This window comes from Vombatus ursinus, unplaced genomic scaffold (assembly GCF_900497805.2).
Source record: "Vombatus ursinus unplaced genomic scaffold, bare-nosed wombat genome assembly UNPS02014825.1, whole genome shotgun sequence".
Classification (NCBI taxonomy): Eukaryota; Metazoa; Chordata; class Mammalia; order Diprotodontia; family Vombatidae; genus Vombatus; species Vombatus ursinus.
The window spans coordinates 8897986-8917127 of record NW_020954603.1 but is presented as its reverse complement, the minus strand read 5'-3'; the positions used below and the strand labels follow the sequence as shown (position 1 = coordinate 8917127).

The 19142-nt window shown below is 39.4% G+C and overlaps 1 protein-coding gene across 9 annotated transcripts in view; it reads right to left on the bottom strand.

Moving 5' to 3' along the window:
- Positions 1–19142, bottom strand: part of EVI5 (ecotropic viral integration site 5) — a 202321-nt gene that overhangs the window by 168216 nt on the left and 14963 nt on the right. For 8 of the 9 annotated variants that reach the window (XR_003566956.1, XM_027838000.1, XM_027838003.1 and 5 more), the window contains exon 2: positions 4062–4229. The exons of the other annotated variant lie outside the window; for it this stretch is intronic. The gene's annotated coding sequence lies outside the window, so the exon portion shown is untranslated. The remainder of the gene's footprint in view (positions 1–4061; positions 4230–19142) is intronic. 9 annotated transcript variants of the gene reach the window in all.

Below are 19142 nucleotides of genomic sequence, written 5' to 3'. Positions count from 1 at the left end.
TGGAGTGACTGGGAAGATGGTGGTATTCAACTGTAATAGGTAAGGTAGGAAGAGGGGAGAGTTGGAAGTGAGGAAGATGAGTTCAGTTTTGGATATGCTAGATTTAAGACATCCATGGGACATCTAGTTTGAGATGTCTGATAGCCAGTTGGAGATGCAACACTGGAGTCAGTAGAGAGGTTATGTCTGGATGAGCAGGTTTGAAAATAATTAGCATTGAGGTAACTGGAACTATGGGAGTTGATGAGATCACCAAGTGAAACAGTTTGAGAGAGAGAAGAGGGCCAAATAGAGAGTTCGAGGGGATACACAGTTAGTAGGTATGACTTAGATGAAGATCCAGGAGACTGAGAAGGAATGATCAGATAGGTATAAGAACCAGGATAGATTAGTGCCATGAAAACCCAAAGAGAAGAGGGTGACCAACAATGTAAGAGGGTGCAGAGGTAAAGAAGGTTGAAGACTGAGAAAAGGTTGCTAGATTTGGTAATTAAGAGAAAGCAGTTTCAGTTGAATATGAGGTCTAAAACTAGAGAGTAAAGTTTATATAAGAATCTAAGGAAAGAAATCAGAAGCATTTATTGCAGATAGCATTCCCACAGAATTGGGCCATAAAAGGTTAATATGGGATGACAGCTAGCTGGGACGGATGGATAAAGGGAGGGGGCTTTTTTGAGGATAGGGAAAACACAGACATGTTTATAGATAGTAGGCAGTGATAGAAACAACCTGCTAACAGGGAGAGATTGAAGATAAGCAAGAAAGTGGGGATGATGGGGAGGATCAGAAGGAAATCTTTAAAAGACAAGATAGAATGGAATCACGTGCATGCATAGAAGTTTGCTTTGTGACTTCTTCATGTGAGACAAGAGTGAAGGAGATGGTGGTAGAAAGCATCTGAGTAATTTAAGATGACAAACGGGAGGAAAGAGGGAGCTCTTGGAAAATACCTTTAATTTTTTTTTTTTTTTACTAAAACATGAGGCTAGATTTTCAGCTGAGAGAGTGGAAGGAAGGGGAGCCATGTAAGAATTGAGGAATGAAATGGTTTGGAAGAGCTGCTGTGTTGAGTGGAATAATGAGTTAATTAGGGAGATGTAAATGGTGAGGGTCCAGGTAAGGTTACCTAATAAATTTGTAGTGGAGTTAACTCAATCAACAAGATTTCATGATTTTTTTTTAGCTTTTCTCAGCAGTATGTGAATAGCAATGAAGACAACAGACAATGAGAGTAAACCAAAGTTGAGCCTTAGTGGGGCAAAATCGGGGAAGGGATAAGGGGGCATGGGCCTCAAGAAACAGAACACTATAGAGTTGAACTGGTTCACCAAGAGGTCAGGATAGAGAAGGGAGGAGAATGTGGCTAGTTCAGGGGTGATGGTCTGGGAAAGAACTGAGGAGTCAAGGGAGTGAAGGCTATACCGTGGATGTAAACAGGGTTTGGGGTTTGCCAGGGAGAGGGTAATGTAGAGTGACAACAGCCTGTCGTCAGATAAGGGAATTTCAGAGCTCACAGACACAGAAGCGTATTTGCATTTTATATAAAGTCACTCAGAAGATCAAGGGTATGGCCATCTCTCTGTGATGCTGAAGTGAGATGGAAGAGTAGGTCACGGAAATGAGCAAACCGCAGAACCTGGAAGTCAAGAATTTTTGAGAAAGTATCAATATGTATGTATGTAGTATGAGGGCAGGAGTTAAAGAGAGAGGCAAGGATTCACATGAAGGTCAAGAAAAGCAATACAAGGGGCAGCTAGGTGGCATAGTGGATAGAGCACTGGCCCTGGAGTCAGGAGGACCTGAGTTCAAATCCGGCCTCAGACACACAACACTTACTAGCTGTGTGACTCTGGGCAAGTCACTTAACCCCATTGCCTAGCCAAAAAAAGAAAAGCAATACAAGGACACTCTCAAGGTCTCTCTGAAGAACTCTGGAATCAACTGCATGACGTGGGAGACACTAGTAAAGGACTGCCCACCATAGCATGCCCACATCAAAGAAGGTGCTACGTGCTATAAGCAAAGAATTTCAGTAGCTCAAAAGAAATGTGAGATGTGCCAATTTAGGGACATCTCCACACCCGATGTTCACGTGGCCTATTTGTGCCCAACCTCTGGTAGAGATTTCCAAAACTGTCTGACGCACTGTACCTTGACCCCAACATAGTGATGTAATTTTGGTCATCTTTGAGAACAAAGGACAACAACCATTGTGTGTGAGCCAGCACTGAACTCATTGAGGAAAGAAAGGGAGTATCCTGCAGCAGAAAACAGCAACCAAGATTTGACTGAGTGGTAGATAGAAGGTCACACTGTCAGGATGGGTCAGAGGAGTGGCCTGACTGCACCTTGGCTTTCCCGAATTGGAGGTCAGCTTTCAATCCGCTATGCCATGCTACCTACCTAACAAAGTTATAGAGGGGAAGGAATCTAAAGAAGACATAAAATGAAAATAATCACTAGTGAACTGATCCCCCCTGGTTAGCATTAGACTCTATCATTCATCACACCTGGACTAGGGCAACATCCTGCTGGTTGGTCCCCCTGCCTCAAGTCTCTTTCCACCCAGCGGTTAAACTGATCTTCCTAACGCGCAGCTCTGACCACATCATCCTCCTGTTCCATAAGTCCAGTGGCTCCTTGTCCCCTCCAGGATCATCAACGAAGCCCACATTTAGCTTTTTCAATTCTTCCTCAGCTGGCCCCTTCTTATTTTTCCAGTCTTCTGAAGCCTCACTCTTTCCACATACTCTACAAACCAGTGACACTGGTCAAACTCACACAAGACACTCCATATCCTGCCACGTCCCCCATGCCTTAAATCTCTCTCCCTGCTCTTCTCTGCCTCTTAGCTTCACTGACTTTTAAGGTCTCAACTTAAGTCTCACTTTCTTCAAGAAACCTTTCCAAGTCCTTCATAATCTTCATGCCTTCCCTCAGATACTACCTCCAATTTAGTGTGTGTGTGTGTGTGTGTGTGTGTGTGTGTACACATGTCTTGTTTGTACACAGTTGTTTCCATGTTGTCTCCCCCTTAGACTATGGGCTCCTTGAGGGCAGGGACTGTTTTTTGCCTCTCTTGGTAGCCACAGTGCCTGTCATCATAGGTGTTTAATGAATCTGAACTGATTTGACAAGATTCAGTTCCCACACACTGCTAGCACCTCAAAAGAAAATGACTTCAATATCAAAGGAGATAATCCCTAAGAAAAATGATGAAGGCTTAAGTATTTCTACATCAATGACCTTTTTTACTAACACACTGTGAAAGTCAAATGTAAAGTAAAAGATGTCTTATTCTGCTATCATTTAATTTTGTCCAAAGAAAAAGTCCCCAAAAAACAAATATTTCATTTATATTTATACTTTACTATATGTTTATACTTTATTCTTTGCCCAATCTAAGAATTAGTACAAGTGCACTTATAACCTAAATTTTGTCAAATATAAGATAAATTAACCAATTTCATCTTTCAAAAAAATGTTCCCAAACGAAATTTTTTTGCCACTATTTACTATGAAATGTTAGTATCCATTTTAAAAGTGAAAGTATTTGAAGTAACTTTTTTTCAAGTATAAATTATTTTCAACAAACAAGGATTTTCTCTACTTCTTAGCTGTTTATCTTTTCTACCGCTCTCTTATGTTGTAAATGCTATCATGGGAAGTATTATATTATTTATTCACATATCCTCCCTAACATCTTAGCTCAGTACCTTGCATACAGCACATGCTTAACAAATAAATATCTGCTAAATTCACATCTATGAAGAAATATTCATAACATTAATATTATAAGGAATTTTTTTTTTAAAGTTTAAATGACTAACAAAAAGGGCTAGATGCAGAAAAAAATATATATCCTGGTTGTCACATGACAGCAACAACAAAAAAGTTTTGTTTTTTTCCTGTCACAGCCATAAAAATGTGCAAATCTTATAAATGGTTTGTTTTGTTGATGAGTATAGCTTCAGAATTTATCTATATTCATTATTTCCATGGGAATCACAGCTTTATATATATTTTTTTTTACTAAACAAAATTGTGCTTATTTAACTCACCTAAAGTGTAGCTACTTATGATTTCTGTTCTACTTTGTCTGTGGATCATTCCTCTGCAGTGTCCAATAGCAGTCAGCCAGCATGTTTGGACTCCATATGCCTGGCATCACTTTTCCATTGTAGAGATTTCTCGATGGAAGCATTCCCCCTGCTCAACACTGAGAGGACCTAGGGTTTCCGGGAAGAAGTCCAAATGTGAGTCCAAGAAATGGATCTTGAGTGACATGTCACATCCCACTACTTTAAAGGCCTTGAGAATATCACTGACAATTTCTTGTTAATTTTTTGCTCTGTAGTTTCCCAAAAAGTTATTGGTTGCTTTTTAAAAATTATTTCCATGCAGCTCCTCCACATTTATTCAACTGTTCTTCAAAATGTTTGTCTTTCATTAGTACTCTTATTTGAGGACCCACAAATATCTCCTCTTTGATTTTAGGTGCACTGATTTTTGGAAATTTACTTTTCAGACAAATAAAAATCTCATGAAGACATTTTGATCCATCACCTTGACATTTTTTCCTCAAATCAAGTTTAATGCTCAATAATGGTAAGAAAACTCTTCATGACTAAGCAGTGACTGGCTTACCAGGGAAGGGAAGGGAATAAACATTTATTGAGCACTTACTATGTGCCAGTCACTGTCCTGAGTACTTTACAAATATTATCTCATTTGATCCTCCCAACAACCCTGTATTGTAAGAGGTTGAGGAAACTGAGGCAGACCAAGGTTACATGATTTGCCTGGGGTCACACTGCTCCTAAGTGACAAAGGCTACATTTAAACTCAAATCTTCATTCCCAGTTCAATGCTCTATCCCCTCTGACACCCAGCTCTTAACATTTTTCTGTCCTGAAATCAGTTTTTTCCTTTGAAACCAGTGTTTTTTTAATGCTGTGGGGTTTTTTCTGTTAGTCGGTCAACAAACATTTATTCAGTACTTAACTATGTGCCAAGCCATGCTGTTTCATTCAAAAATAGAGCAGCAATATTTGGCATACCTAAACTGTAATACTAACAAAAGAACAATCATTTTCAAATGACCATGAATATGCCAAGAACACAATGCTTCTCAAGAAAGAAATTTGTTTTAACCACTTTAGTGCTTTCTTGCAAGGGATCCCATCCTTTCAGTCTAACAACTAAAATTTCAGTTGAATTTTCTTAGAAATTAAGCTAACAATTCATTTAGCTGCTTGAGTTAATAAGGTCCTATGGACAGAAAGGTTACTTCATTACCTTATGTGTAGCTACTTTAGTATACTAAGCCTCATCATTACAATCCAAATTATCAGGTTTATATTCTTCATCCAAAATCCAGGTAAAGATAATTTTTCACCGTGTAGAGCAGATCTCATAGCTAATGGTTGATCTGTAAAGAATATTAGCAACGAGTTGAATAGTCTTCTTGCTCTCTCCAAATCATCGAAACCTCAAACAATATGTGACAAGATCCCTCTACTGAGCTAATTAATAATCTAATACAAGTGACAATGCCAAGTGAAGGAGCCAAGCTCCCTCATGCTGATCACCTACCTTACAATCAAAACAGAGCTCGTATATTTGCTCAACAAGGACTAAAGTTTCACCTCTGAATTATCAAAGTTGGCTCACAGCAGACTTAAAAAACCATTCAAATGTGTGATATAGTTAAGGGGCAGTGAGAATTCAGAATATACCCTACATCTAAGAAGTACAAAGCACTAGAGACAACAGCATTAGAAACAACCATGTTGTTCACCAATGACACCTGGCACACACATAACTGACAAAACCCTCAGCCAACGTTGAGTTTCATTGACCAGCTGAACACAAGGGCACATGAGGCAACTACCCACATGCAAGCTAGGACTTCACAAAGCATGCAAGGAAAAGCTAACTAATGCCTTCTCACCACTCCCCTACCACACCACACTTCATTAGTAATTCAGACTGAAAAATTTGTTATCAAAAGTCACATTACTCGGTAAAAGGGGGTGATAAATGGTTGTGCTTTTTGACATAAAAAACTACCCTCATATAAAATATCTAGAAATTTCCATGGCAATGTGTACCAAACACATACCTGAACATTTAAAGTCTACTTAAATGACGGAATGAAAAAGCACTGACTCAGCACTTCATGTGACTCCAACATAGTGAAGTCATTTTGGTCCTCTTTGAAAACAAAGGACAACTATCAACCGTGAAGCCACCTATAATAGTAGGTGCCTGCACATAGTAGGTGCTTAATAAATGCCTGCTGATTGATATGCAGTACAGAGTGTCCCCCTTTCATGATTGGCAGATGTAAAAAACAGGCAAAATGGAATAATCAACATTGAAAGAGGGCAGTGTGCCTGAGAAGACTCTAAGCAGACAGGAATTATCCCAGTTAGAAGAAGGAGCTGCTTACATAACCTAGAGTAGTTCCTGGGGATTTTCTGGTTTTGAAGCAGGGGTTCATTTTGCATTATATTCCTCAATGAAACCAACAAAGGACCAATCAACAACGGTGCCGAATTCAACTGATGAGCGGAAGTGGTCTGGCAGCCTCTGGAGACTTAAAAGCGTGGTCCTTTGGGGAAGGCTGCCACACCTTTCAAACCGATTTGAAGGAAAATCAGGCTGGGTTGAGGTTTAACCACTCAAATGGAATTTACAGAATCCATACGATTCTCAAAGAGTGTTAAGACAACACAAGTCAGGGGTTTTTTTGTTGCTGTTTTTTTCCATTCTTGATGGAAAATAATATAGCCCTGGTTCTGTTAGCACTTAGCATAGTGCCTGGCACACAGCAGGTACTTAATGAATGTCTACTAACTGACTGTGAGCCATCTTTTCATGAAGTGGTACCCAGAGGTAATGGACCAGCATTAGCATTATAAAGCAATGAGAACTGCAGGGGTCTGGAAGGTACGGAAAAGATACTAGGCAAGCATACATCCAATCTTACCAGCAACAAACATCACGTAAAAGCCTATCCCCTGATTAACTTACCAAGAAGTATGCTAGAAAGGCGATCAACTAAGCACCACCAGCAGGGATAGAGAGAGAGGAAGGGTTTGCCCAGACACAATTTACAAAAGACACAAATAAGGCTACCAAGCTACTTTATCATCACCAGTTAAACGACATCAATTCCACCTTTAGAACAGTTAGCCCTCCGATTATATTTTACAAGTAACTGAACGCCATATTTACAGAGCTCAAAATGTGTCAACTGTGGTGTGGGCCATCAAAAGTCCAGGGCTCAGAATCTGACAACTTCATTCCAGTTCCCAGACACTTAAAAACTGTGACACCTGAGAAGTCTTTCTGAGCTGTAAAATGGAGATAAATAAATGTCCTTCCCAGTGTTGGGGTGAGGATCCAATGAAAACCACTGGGTGGTACATAATCTCTACTTCTGGATTCATGGAACAAACAAAACACCTTTAATCTCTCTTTCACGGCATAGTCCTTTAACTGCTTTAACAAAGTCATCATGTTCTCCCTAAATCTTTTCTTCTACAGGCTTGATATCTCCATTTCACCATGCGGCAAAACCTCAAAACTCTTCAACATTCTGAGTGTAGGACAGGCTGTAATAACCACACCACCACATGTAGGAAGTCCAAAAAATCCTCAGAAGTCAAGAGGATGTTATAAATGTCACATTCTGCATAGTAACATAGAAAGCAGGACAAACATTTGCTTCAAAACAAATTTAATTTGGTTACAATGAGATTAAGAATTTTTAAAGTACTTGTAAAGATACTACTAGATTGTTTCTTTTGCTTCAAATTTACAAATCTTTATTCCATTTACATCTAATTGGGCATGATCATTTTATATGATTTTATATATTAAAATAATCAGGAACATTCTTAAACTTCATAATCCAAGACATCCATATTACTACATGCTCTGTGCTCTGAAAGGGTTTACAAAGCATGCATCATACAGTAGGATGACATATATAAAACTATTTTAATTATACTATCTGATATTACTAAAGCAATGCTAGGAATCTGAATATATCACTTGATACCATCAAATAATTCTAAGCTTAAAAAATGGCACAAGCAAGCTAGAACATTTGTTGCAGAAGTTGGTTTCCTAAAAGTTTATCAGGCTAGTGATTAAAAGTTAATCTTTAAGCCCCAAAAAGGAAATATATATGGAATCATCAAACTCACAATGTCTTAGCCAAAGGTATATTAGTAGATGGCACATTAATTGTATCACAGTCTCAAATATAAACTTTATTATCAAACAAATATAAACCTTTTGGCATTTAAAGCACTTCCCTCTGGCTCCAACCTACTTTTATAATTCTGTTATCCATTACTCCCTTTCACAGACTCTACAATGCAGCCAAATTGGGCTTCTGGCTGTTCCTTCTACACAACACTTCATCTCTGCATCTCAGCACTTGCTGTCCCCAGGAGCTAGGAAGGACTCCCTTTTCACCTCCACCTCTTAGAATCCCTGTTTGCTTTAAAAACTCAGTTCAAATGTTACCTCCTACATGAGATCTTTTCATGATCCCTACTAGCAACAATATCTCCCCTCTGATACTGTATGTATTTTAGAAATACTAATTCAGTCAATCCTCAACATTCTCACATTGGCAATCAAGCACACTTGCAGCTATGCACAGTAGAGAAAAAAAGGAGAGGCCTGATGGAAGTTTATATCCGCAAAAAGGAGGAAAGTATTCATTAAAGTATTCATACACCCACTCCAAAAAGTATTAAATTAACCTCTCAAGTGCAAAATGGAAGAACTGAAAAAAAATAGAAATGGAAAAGCAGCTAAGTTTATGGGTAAATGAAATGATGGTCACCCCCACCCTCTCTTGGGTACTGAGACTACTCTGGAGTTCTGAGCTGAGGGAAGGCCCCAGGGACTCTCCTGAGGCAAGTGCTTTTCATCAGGAAAACAGTTCAACTATAGAGCCAAAAAGGCTATTAGAGATGGTCAGTGTTGCCCCTTTCCTTTTTTATACCAAGCAGTTTTTCTGATATCCCCTTCCTTCTGGGATTATCTCTCCTCTCCCCTGCATTTTATGGGTTATTTCATGGTTACTGTGTTACGAAATGTGCATATTGTCAGAATTAGTGTTTTGTTATAAAGAACTGTACGCATAAAAACATATTTTCAGCAATCTCTAGCAAAAGATTACCATTTTTGGTGGTCGTGGGAACCTATCCCATTTCCTATACGTTCAATGTATCAACATTTGCGTTTTTTACTTGCCCTTTTTAGGAAATGTTATCCTGAAAAAGCTGAGGATTGACTGTACATGTACATTGCTACTACTAATAGAATATAAGCTTCCTGAGGGCAGGGATTAATTTGTTTCTGTATCCCCAGCACCTGGTAATGTGCTGGGTACATAGGGATAGGAACAGAGATAAGTACCACTAGACCTGTGATTCCACTGGAGTAGGGAACTCTCTCTACCAAGGCAGTTCAGCACCTTCTCTACAATTTACAATCTTAGAAAATTGTTCAGAGCACTGAGAGACCAAGGTGCCTTGCCCAGGAGTACAGAGCCAGTATGTGTGAGACATGGGACTCCCTGGCTTCACGGCTGGCTCTCTAGCCACTACCATCACTCTGTATATACTTTCCTGGCACACAGTAGGTACTTAATACTTAATGCGCAATTTACAACCTGTCAGATACTGTAGCCTACAGAGAAGCTATCTTATCCCAAGCTTCTCTTCTCCAAGCTAAATATCCCCAGTAGCTTCAATTTGATCCCTTTGTGGTATGTTGTGTTCTCACTATCCTAGTCAACCTCCTCTAGACATGCTCCAGATATTCAAATTTTATTATATTTTCCAAAACATAGCATTTAAAACTGAATACTCCCATATAGTCAAACCATGGCAACATACAGCAAGTTCACCTCTCCATTCGCAACACTATTTCTCTCAATGCAGACTAAAATTACGCTAGTACTTTTAGCCAATATCTCACAGTATGAGTTCCTATGAAGGTTGCTCACCAAAAGCTCCAGATTTTATTCACTAGAGCTGGTTTCTAGCCATGCCTCCCTTATCTTTTCTTGTTCAAACTGACTTTCTGAAACCAAGTATAATGATAGGAATACAAATAATAGTTATTTATATAGTGCTTTAAGATTTGCAAAGCACTTTATCTCATCTTATTATCCTCACAACCCTGAAAGGTAGGTGCTATTATTATAGTCTAGGACTATCATTTCTATCAAATTGCACCTTATTAGATTAGATTCAGGACCTTTACTGTCATCCAATACATCAGCATCCTAGCTTCACTTAATGTAAAAATTTGGTAAGGAGGTCTTCTATGGTAACATCTAAGTCACTTCATCAAAATGTTAACCAGAGCACGGCCAGAGCAGATTCCTCAAGCACTCTACTGGAGACCAACCTGAAAGTTAATATCAAATCATTAATAATTACTTTGTGGGTCTATTTAGACATTCAACTAGTTCTGAATCTACTTAACCATACTACCATCAGGAGTAAAAGAACGAATACCTGAGAGTACAGCAAGTAGAAAAATGTCATCTACTACAGAGGAAGAGGATAGCTTAAATAGAAAAGATGTTTGAAACAGTCACCATTCCACTTGCTGAAAGCGGCGGTAGTGGACCAAGTATCAGAAAAGAATCGATGATTTTCCAGCAATATTTCCTAGAGTGAGAATAAGGACTGGGAAAGTGGATGGTGGGTATTACCCAAGGCTGAGGATTAGCAGGGTGGAAACAGAGAAGGAAAAAAATGGCAAGAGAATCAAGTGTGAAAGATGGTGAATTATCAAAATAGCTGAAGTCAAACAGGGGCAATTAAATGAATGACAAGGGAAACATCTTAGGAATGGAGGTATACCAAAAGAGAAAAAGCAAATTCAAGATTTGTCAGGTGGTAAAACAGAAATAATGGCAAACCACTCCAGGATGTTTGCTAAGACAACACAATGGACGGTTGGACCACACGTCCACAAAGAGTCAGACACTACTGAACAATGAGAAGAGAAACAAGCAGAAGATTCTAGTCAAAGAGAGGAAATTTCTCAGAGCACAGGAGTTTCAGATACTCCTATCTAATGTGACCGCTCTCTTTGGGTGATTTAAGTAGATTGGAAAAGGTAGCTGGGAATCGAAAGTGAAGTCACCAAACTGTAAAGGATTAGCGTGCTATGTCATTGGGGTCACTGAGGAAGGTCAGGAAATGACAATGATTTGCATGGATCAGAGCGCATGACTTTCAAAAGAGAAGTTGGTGAGAGCAGCTGTCAGAAGAAGGAAGTGGGAGTGGGTAGCAAGACATATGTAGACTCCTCCTCTTGGCTCTGAGTTGAGGGGCTTGAGAAAAGGAATGACCAGAACTGGGAAAGATGGTTAAGGGAGAAACCCAGGCTTTAGGAAGTAGAGTCTAAGAGGAAGAGATCAAAGATTAACGGGGATTCTTAGGGAGCACAGCTGAAGGATTAGAGTGAGAAGGTTAAGAATTGGAAAAAGGAGAGTCAGAATGAATAAGGAAGAAAATGAGAAAGACGTAGCAATAATAATAATAATAACAAGGGACACATCAAGAAATGACTAAAAAAGAAAACAACAAAACCTTTAAAACAAAAGAAAATGTAAAAAGAGAATATACAGACAAAGTCTGCATCTTTCTTTTTGGCTGGCTGATAGAGAAAATACAAGGGTCTATTTTGTCTAGAAAGTGTCTAACATGCATGTTTAAATTATTCCTGGATTCTGTAACAGCTGAAACTACTGCGATCACTTAAAATCAACTGAACACTGCTATCAGTCAGGCATGCTAACCTAAGGCATTTGCCAATGTCACAGGTGTCTTGTATGGAATCCAAAGGAAAGTTGGTTCCTCTTATTAATGGAAAGGTTTCCCAACTCTCCTACTCACAGTGTTTAATTAAATCAAGCTCCAGGGGTACCACATAGCCTCCTCATTTAAATCCAGTGTGTTCAGTTGCGTCCAACTCTTCATGACCCCACGTGGAGTTTTCCTGGCAAAGCTAATGGAGGGGCTTGCCATTTCCTTCCCCAGCTCATTTTACAGATGAGGAAACTGAAGCAAATAGGGTTAAGTGACTTGCCCAGGGTCACACAGCTAGTCATTGTCTGAGGCCAGATTTGAACTCTGGAAGAAGAGTCTTCCTGACTCCAGGACCAGTACTCTATCCACTATACCACCTAGCTGACCTGATTAAATCCACAGTAACTGCAAAAAACAGTATAGCTATCTAACGCAGAAAGAAAAAATATATAAGAAACCTTACATGAAAAATCCTATTTCACTGATATGCAATGATAAGCAAGTCACTGAGTTAATCCAAATATGTATAGTGGGAAGGCACAGCAGCTGGAGAATGAGTTGGACCTAGAATTGACTAGAAGTAGTTCAGATTTCATCACATCTGTGAAACTATGCAAAGCTTCCAGGGATCCCAAATTGCTTGTATCTCTATAAACACACATCTCTGTCACACCACTATATGATATTACATTGCATCAGGAGAGATATTATATTAGGATTTTAATCAAAGTCTCCCATCATAAACCCCAGTGTGTAAGAAAGTAGAGACAAACAGGCAGAACAATTTGACTGGACAAAATACACAGAGGAGGGCCCCATGTTGGAGGGATCAATTCTCAAGATATCTAAAGACAAGGAGACCCTCAAGACTGGGAAAAATCAGGGATGTCACTGCTATCAAAAAGAGGCCATCAAGAAGATATCAATAACTACTGGCCCAAATGCCTACTTTTTTATATTTATGAGAAAATAGACATATATTGAGGGCATTCATCACAACAAGGCCAGATAGGTGGCAGAGTAGACAGAGCACTGGTCCTGGAGTCAGGAGGACCTGAGTTCAAATCCAGTCTCAAATACTTACTACCCATATGACCCTGGGCAAGTCACTTAACCCTGTTTGCCTCAGTTTCCTCATCTGTCAAATGAGCTGGAGAAAGAAATGTCAAATCACTCCAGTATCTCTGCCAAGAAAAAGACAAATGGAGTAACAAACAGACAAATTGAAGCAACTCAACAACAACAAAGAAAAATCCTCACAACTTTAGGAGGTAGGTGCTATTATTATCCCCATTTTACAGCTAAGGAAACTGAAGCAAACAGAGGTTAAATAATTTGTCCAGGGTCACACAGCTAGTAAGTGTTTGGGGTCCTACTTGAACTTAGGTCTTTCTGATAGCTTCTCAAAGGCAGAGGCAGAGAAGGGGCTGTGACCTACGTTGGCACAAAGAGTAGCTGCACTAATGAGATCACACAAGTATGATTAAGACTCTCCCTCAGTTGCAGATTGCTATGTTACCAACCCTAGCAGTTCCATTAAACTTTTTAATCATACTTTACCTGAAATTACTATGGATTAAGTGTTCTAGCTGTTTTCTATCTCCTCCTCTTCCCATCTCAGCCCTGGCACAACAATCAAGTAACAAGCATTTCAAATCAAAATAACTCACCTCACACCCAGCAAACTGGTAAAGACGTCAAAAGTGGTGAAGAGTCAATGCTGAAGGCGTTATGAGAGAGAGGCACATTAACATACTGCTGCTGGGGCTGTAAAGTAGTATCACCACTCTGCAGAGCAATTTAGAATTATTCGAATAAAGTGATTAAAATGTCTACATCCTTTGTTTGAGATTCCACTGCTTGGCATATATACCCCCAAGGCCGTAAGCGAAAAAAAGGAGCCACACCTTTTGTGACAGCAAAGAAACAGAAACACAGTAGATGCCGACTGGATGGAGAAGAGCTGCACAAACTGTGTTGTGGGAGCTTAGCGAACTGTAACCATGCCACACGAAATGATGGACCTAACAAACACAGAAGCATGGAAAGACTGACATGAACTGATGCAAAGTGAAGTAAGCAGAGCCGGGGAAACAACACACACAACACAAATGGAAAGAACTACCACTCAGCAATGAAAAACTACAGTTGAAAAATCACGAAGAACAAGGGGAGTCCCAAGAAGAGACAGAGGTTGACATCTCCCCCCACACCTCTGAAGCAGTGAAGGCTTCACAGGTAGGGAATACTGCATAGACTGTCAGCTTTTTTTCGATGTGTTGATCAGTTTTGTTGATTTTTTCTCTTCTTCCTCTTCAGAGAATAAAGAAAGCGTGTAATAAGCCTGAAAAGGTAAGTTGGGATGAGGTTGTAAAGGTCTTTAAATGCCACAGAGTTTGTATTTGATCCTCCAGACAACAGGGAAACCACTGAAACAGTCTAAGCGAGGGTCGAGGGTCAGCCGAGTGCTTTAGGAATAACATGCGGGCAATTGTGTGGAGGACAGATTGAAAAGGGAAGAGACCTGAGGTAGGAAGAGTAATTAGGCTACTGTAATATCAGAAATGTAGTCCAGTCAGGTAGAATTTTGCAATTTTATTTTCATTACTCCCCAAAAGAGAAAAACAAAATTCCTTCTAGGGAGCAACAAAAATCACAAAGGCACATTCAACTAGTCCCTCTGCCTCAATCTGGATTGGAAATACACAAATAAAACCAACACACCACTACAGAAAAAGCACTTAAAATATACTATTACCAAACTGCATCAGAAAATCTGGAAGAGTGTTACTCTATACCAGCTGTTTTAAAAACCCCATCACTACTATTCCAAAGAGTCCTATGAGGCAGAGATCTAAGTTTCTGTTCCAAAAACAAGAATAACAGTAAGAATCCTTTGGGCAATTTAAAAATGAATACAATTACATACAAGACTATGACAAGGTATTAAAAATCCTGCTTTAAAGTCAAGAGAGCTGTTAAAAAGAAGAATTCGAAGAGTGACCTTGAAAATACAAGAAAAAAATCAACCATACTTCCTACTCAGAATTAAAGAATGCACAAAAGTAAATAGGGTACCATAAAGTAAAGCTATAACAAACTAAAACAGAGAAATGGCTAGGTATAGGATGCTCCTGGACCAGGAGCTCCATTTATTAAGCATGTAAAATTTCCTAGGCCTCAGATTCCTCATCATTTAAGTAGGAGATTTAACTATATGATCTCCAATTTCCCTAAGAACACTTTTTTGGATGATGTTTTTAAATTAAAAAATCCCTAAAACAGACAAAAATGGATTGAAAGGATTACAGGATTTAGAAGGGCCTACAAACCTCATATCAAACCCCCTCCTCCTTCTTACAGACAAAGAAAGTTTAAATAACTCCCCTAAAGTCAAACAGATAGGGAATAGGAAAGTAAGAACCTGAGGCCAAATCTTATGATTTCAATATCCAGCACCCTTTCTCCCACAATCTGGGCTCGAAGACCAACCTGAGAAGCAGAAACACAGAATTTCAAAGGTTTTCTTCCCCCATGACTTGTTTTCTTGAATCTTCACAAAGAGTTTCCTCACATTACATCTCAAATCACACATCTCATATCAATCATTCCAGAAGATTTGTTTTTATTTACAAATATCCCTCTTCTTTGTCATGGAGATGACCACGGATTTTCAAATACTGTGCCAGGACAGAATAAGCTCTGTTGAACTTAACTGACAAAGCCTGTCAAACATTTACTGGATGCCAGCATAAGCAAGGCACTGGGAATACAAAGACGAAAATAAAACCTTCCTCGCTTTCAAGAAGCTTACAATCTACTAAAGGCATACGGCATACATACACATAAATACAACATGAAAGAAAATACAAAATAATTTTAAAAGAGACAGAAAACAAAAAAGGAGATTGGGAAAGGTCTACTCTAGAGGGTCTACTCAGAGCTAAGCAATAAAGGAGGAAATGGACAGTAAACTGTGTAAAGACGGGAAAAGGAGAGAGGCAGCTAGGTGGCTCAGTAAATAGAACACTAGGCTTACAGTCAGGAAGAACTGAATTAAAATCCGGCCTCAGATACTCAATAGCTGTGTGACCTTGGGCAAGTCACTTAACCTCTGTTTGCCTTAATCCATTGGAGAAGGCAAGGGCAAATCACTCCAGTATCTTTGCCAAGAAAACCCCAAATGGGGTCACAAAGAGAACATGACTCCAAAATATGACTGAACAACAATAACATGGGAAAAGGAGAGTAATGAGCAGATGTGTGTGTGTTACTGGAACAGCTGGTGCACAAGGGAAATGAAGGAATTCCTCCCCAAAAATGATATTTAGATTCTTTCTTTCTTTGCATTTTTCAGGGAATCTTATGACCCACATAATCTGAGGTCTTTCAAGTTCTGTCATCTTTCCTCTAACATTCTGAAGCCTTTCTCTACACTGCCCCTTGATCCTTGTTCTGCTGCACATTCTGCCATGTTTGTCAAATGTTCCTTTCCAGATTTTTCTCCTATTGATTCCTTCGTACTTTCTACTGCTTTCTCCAAGTTACTGACGTTTCTTATAAACATTTTTTTCCTTTTTTTTTTTTTTTCAATTCTATAGCCTATCTATAGACTAGGAAGGTAACTGGGAGCCAGACTGTGAAGGGTTTCAATGACAAACTGAATACTTTGTATTTTATCCTAGACCAATCAATCAACAAACATTATTAAGTACCTAGTTTGCCAAGGCACTGTGCTAAGCTCTAAGGATACAAAAAGAGGCAAAAAACAGTCCCTGCTTTCCCTGAGGGCTCAAAATCTAATGGGGGAGACAACATGGAGGCAAATATATACAAAGCAAGTTGTAAATAGGAAATAACAGACGGAAGGCATTAGAATTAAGAGTGGCTGGAGAAGATGGCTAGTAAAAGATGGGATTTTAGATGGAACCTAAAAGAAGTCAGGGAGGTTAATAGTTGGAGCAGAAAAGAAAGAGCATTTCATGTGGTACAGCCTGAGAAAAACGTCTAGAGCTGACAGACAAACATCTTGTTTGTGGAACAACCTGAAGGCCAGTGTCACTGGTGTGAAGAGTACATGTTGGGGAGCAAGGTGTAAGAAGACTAGAAAGATAGGAGGGGGCTAAGTTATAAAGGGCCTTGAATGCCAAATGGAGCATGCTGTACATAGTACAATGAGTAGGGGTGATGTGGTTGGCATTTTAGGAAATAAGTGGTGACTGAATGGAAGATGGATTGAAGTGAGGGGAGACTTTAGACAGGCAGACTATTGCAATAATCCAGGCATGAGGTGATGAGGTCTTGCAACAGAGTGGTGGCAGTGTCAGAGGAGAGAAGGAGGTATATTCAGGAAGTGTTGCAAAGGTAAAATTGTCAGGCTTGATAACAGCTCGGATATTGGGGAAGAAAGGGGGAGAGAACAGTGAGGAACCCAGGATGACTCTTAAGTTGCAAGCCTGAGGGACTGGTAGGATAGTTTCGCCCTCTACAATAATAGAGAAAGTAGGAGACTGGGGGGAGAAGTTGGGGGAAAGATAAGGACTTCTGTTTTAGACATACTGAGTTTAACATTCTACTGGAGAAGGGATGTGGGATAACTGGGACACTAATGCACTGCTGGTGGAGTTGTGGGGAGAACAATTGGGTACTATGCCCAAAGGGCAATAAAACTGTGTATACCCTTTGATCCAGCAATACCACTACTAGCTCTGTTATCTCAAAGAGATTAAAAAAGGGGGGGGGGAGACAAGGTTATCTATAATAGCTCTTTTTGTAATGGCAAAGAAGTGGAAATTGAAGAGATGCCCATCACCCAGGGAATAGCTGAATAAGTTGTGGTATATGGTTGTAATGGAATACTATTGTGCTATATGGTTGTAATGGAATACTATTGTGCTATAAGAAATAATGGGCAGAATGATTTCAGAAAAAAACTGGAAAAGACTTAAATGAACTGATGCAAAGTGAAGTGAGCAGAACCAGAAGGCTATTGTACATGGTAACAAGCAATACTGTACAATGATCAACTACCAGTGACTTAGCTATTACAATTCAAGACAATACCAAAGGACTCACAATGAAAACTTATAACCACCTCCACAGAAGGAACTGATTGTGATTGAATGTAGACTGAAGCACACTATTTTTCACTTTCTTTATTCTTTTTTTTTTTTTGGCTCAAGTTTTCTTCCACAAAATGAGTAACATGGAAATATGTTTTACATGACTGCACATGTATAACCTATATCATATTGCTTACAGTGTCAATGAAGGGGGAGGAAAGAAAGGGAGAAAAAGAAATTGGAACTCAAAATTTTTTAAAATGTTAAAAATTGTTTTCACATGTAAATGGGAAAAAATAAAATACTATTTCTAAAAAAATATATCTACTAGACATCCAGTTTGAGATGTCTGAAGACTGGTGGTCAACAGAGAGACTAGGGCAGAAAAAGTAGATTTGAGATTCACTAGCACACAGACACTAACTAAATCCATGGGAGCTGATGAGATCACCAAGTGAAGTACTATAGAGGGAGAAGAGAAAAGGGTCCAGGACAGAACTCTGAAGGACACCTAAAGTTAAAGGGCATGATCTGGAGAAAGATCCAGCAAAGGAGACAGAGAAGAAGCAGTCAGGCAGAAGGAAAACCAGGAGAGAGTGGTGTACTGAAAACCTATCAAGGAGAAGAGGGAAATCAACAGTGTCAAAGGCTACAGAGAGGTGGAAAAGAATGAGGACTGAAAAAACATCATTGGATTCTGCAACTAAGAGGCCATGAGTAACTTTGGAGAAGGCAGTTTCAGTGGAATGATATAGTCAGAAGCCAGATTTTAAGGAGTTAAGAAGAGAGTAAGAAGAAAGAAAGTGAGAGGCATCTACTGTAGACAGCCTTTTTGATGAGTCTGGCCATAAAGGGCAGAAGAGATATAGGATAACAATTTGTGGGGATGCAAAGATCAAGTGAGGGTTTTTTGAGGATGAGGGAGACATGAGCATGTTTGTAGGCAGTAGGAAATAAGCCAGTAGACAGAGAAAGATTAAAAATAAGTGAGAGTGGATTTACAGAGGGGGCAATCTGTTAGAAGAGAAGGGATGGAGTGGGATCACTTGAATAGGTAGAGGGGTTGGCCTTGGTAAGGAGTAATTTACGGCCACTTTTATCATGTGTGAGACAAGAGTGAAGGAGGAGATAGTGTCAGAAAACATCTGAGTGATGGGAGATTAGGAAAAGGGAAGAAGAGGGAGTTCATAGAGAATGGTCTCAATTTTTTCTGTAAAAC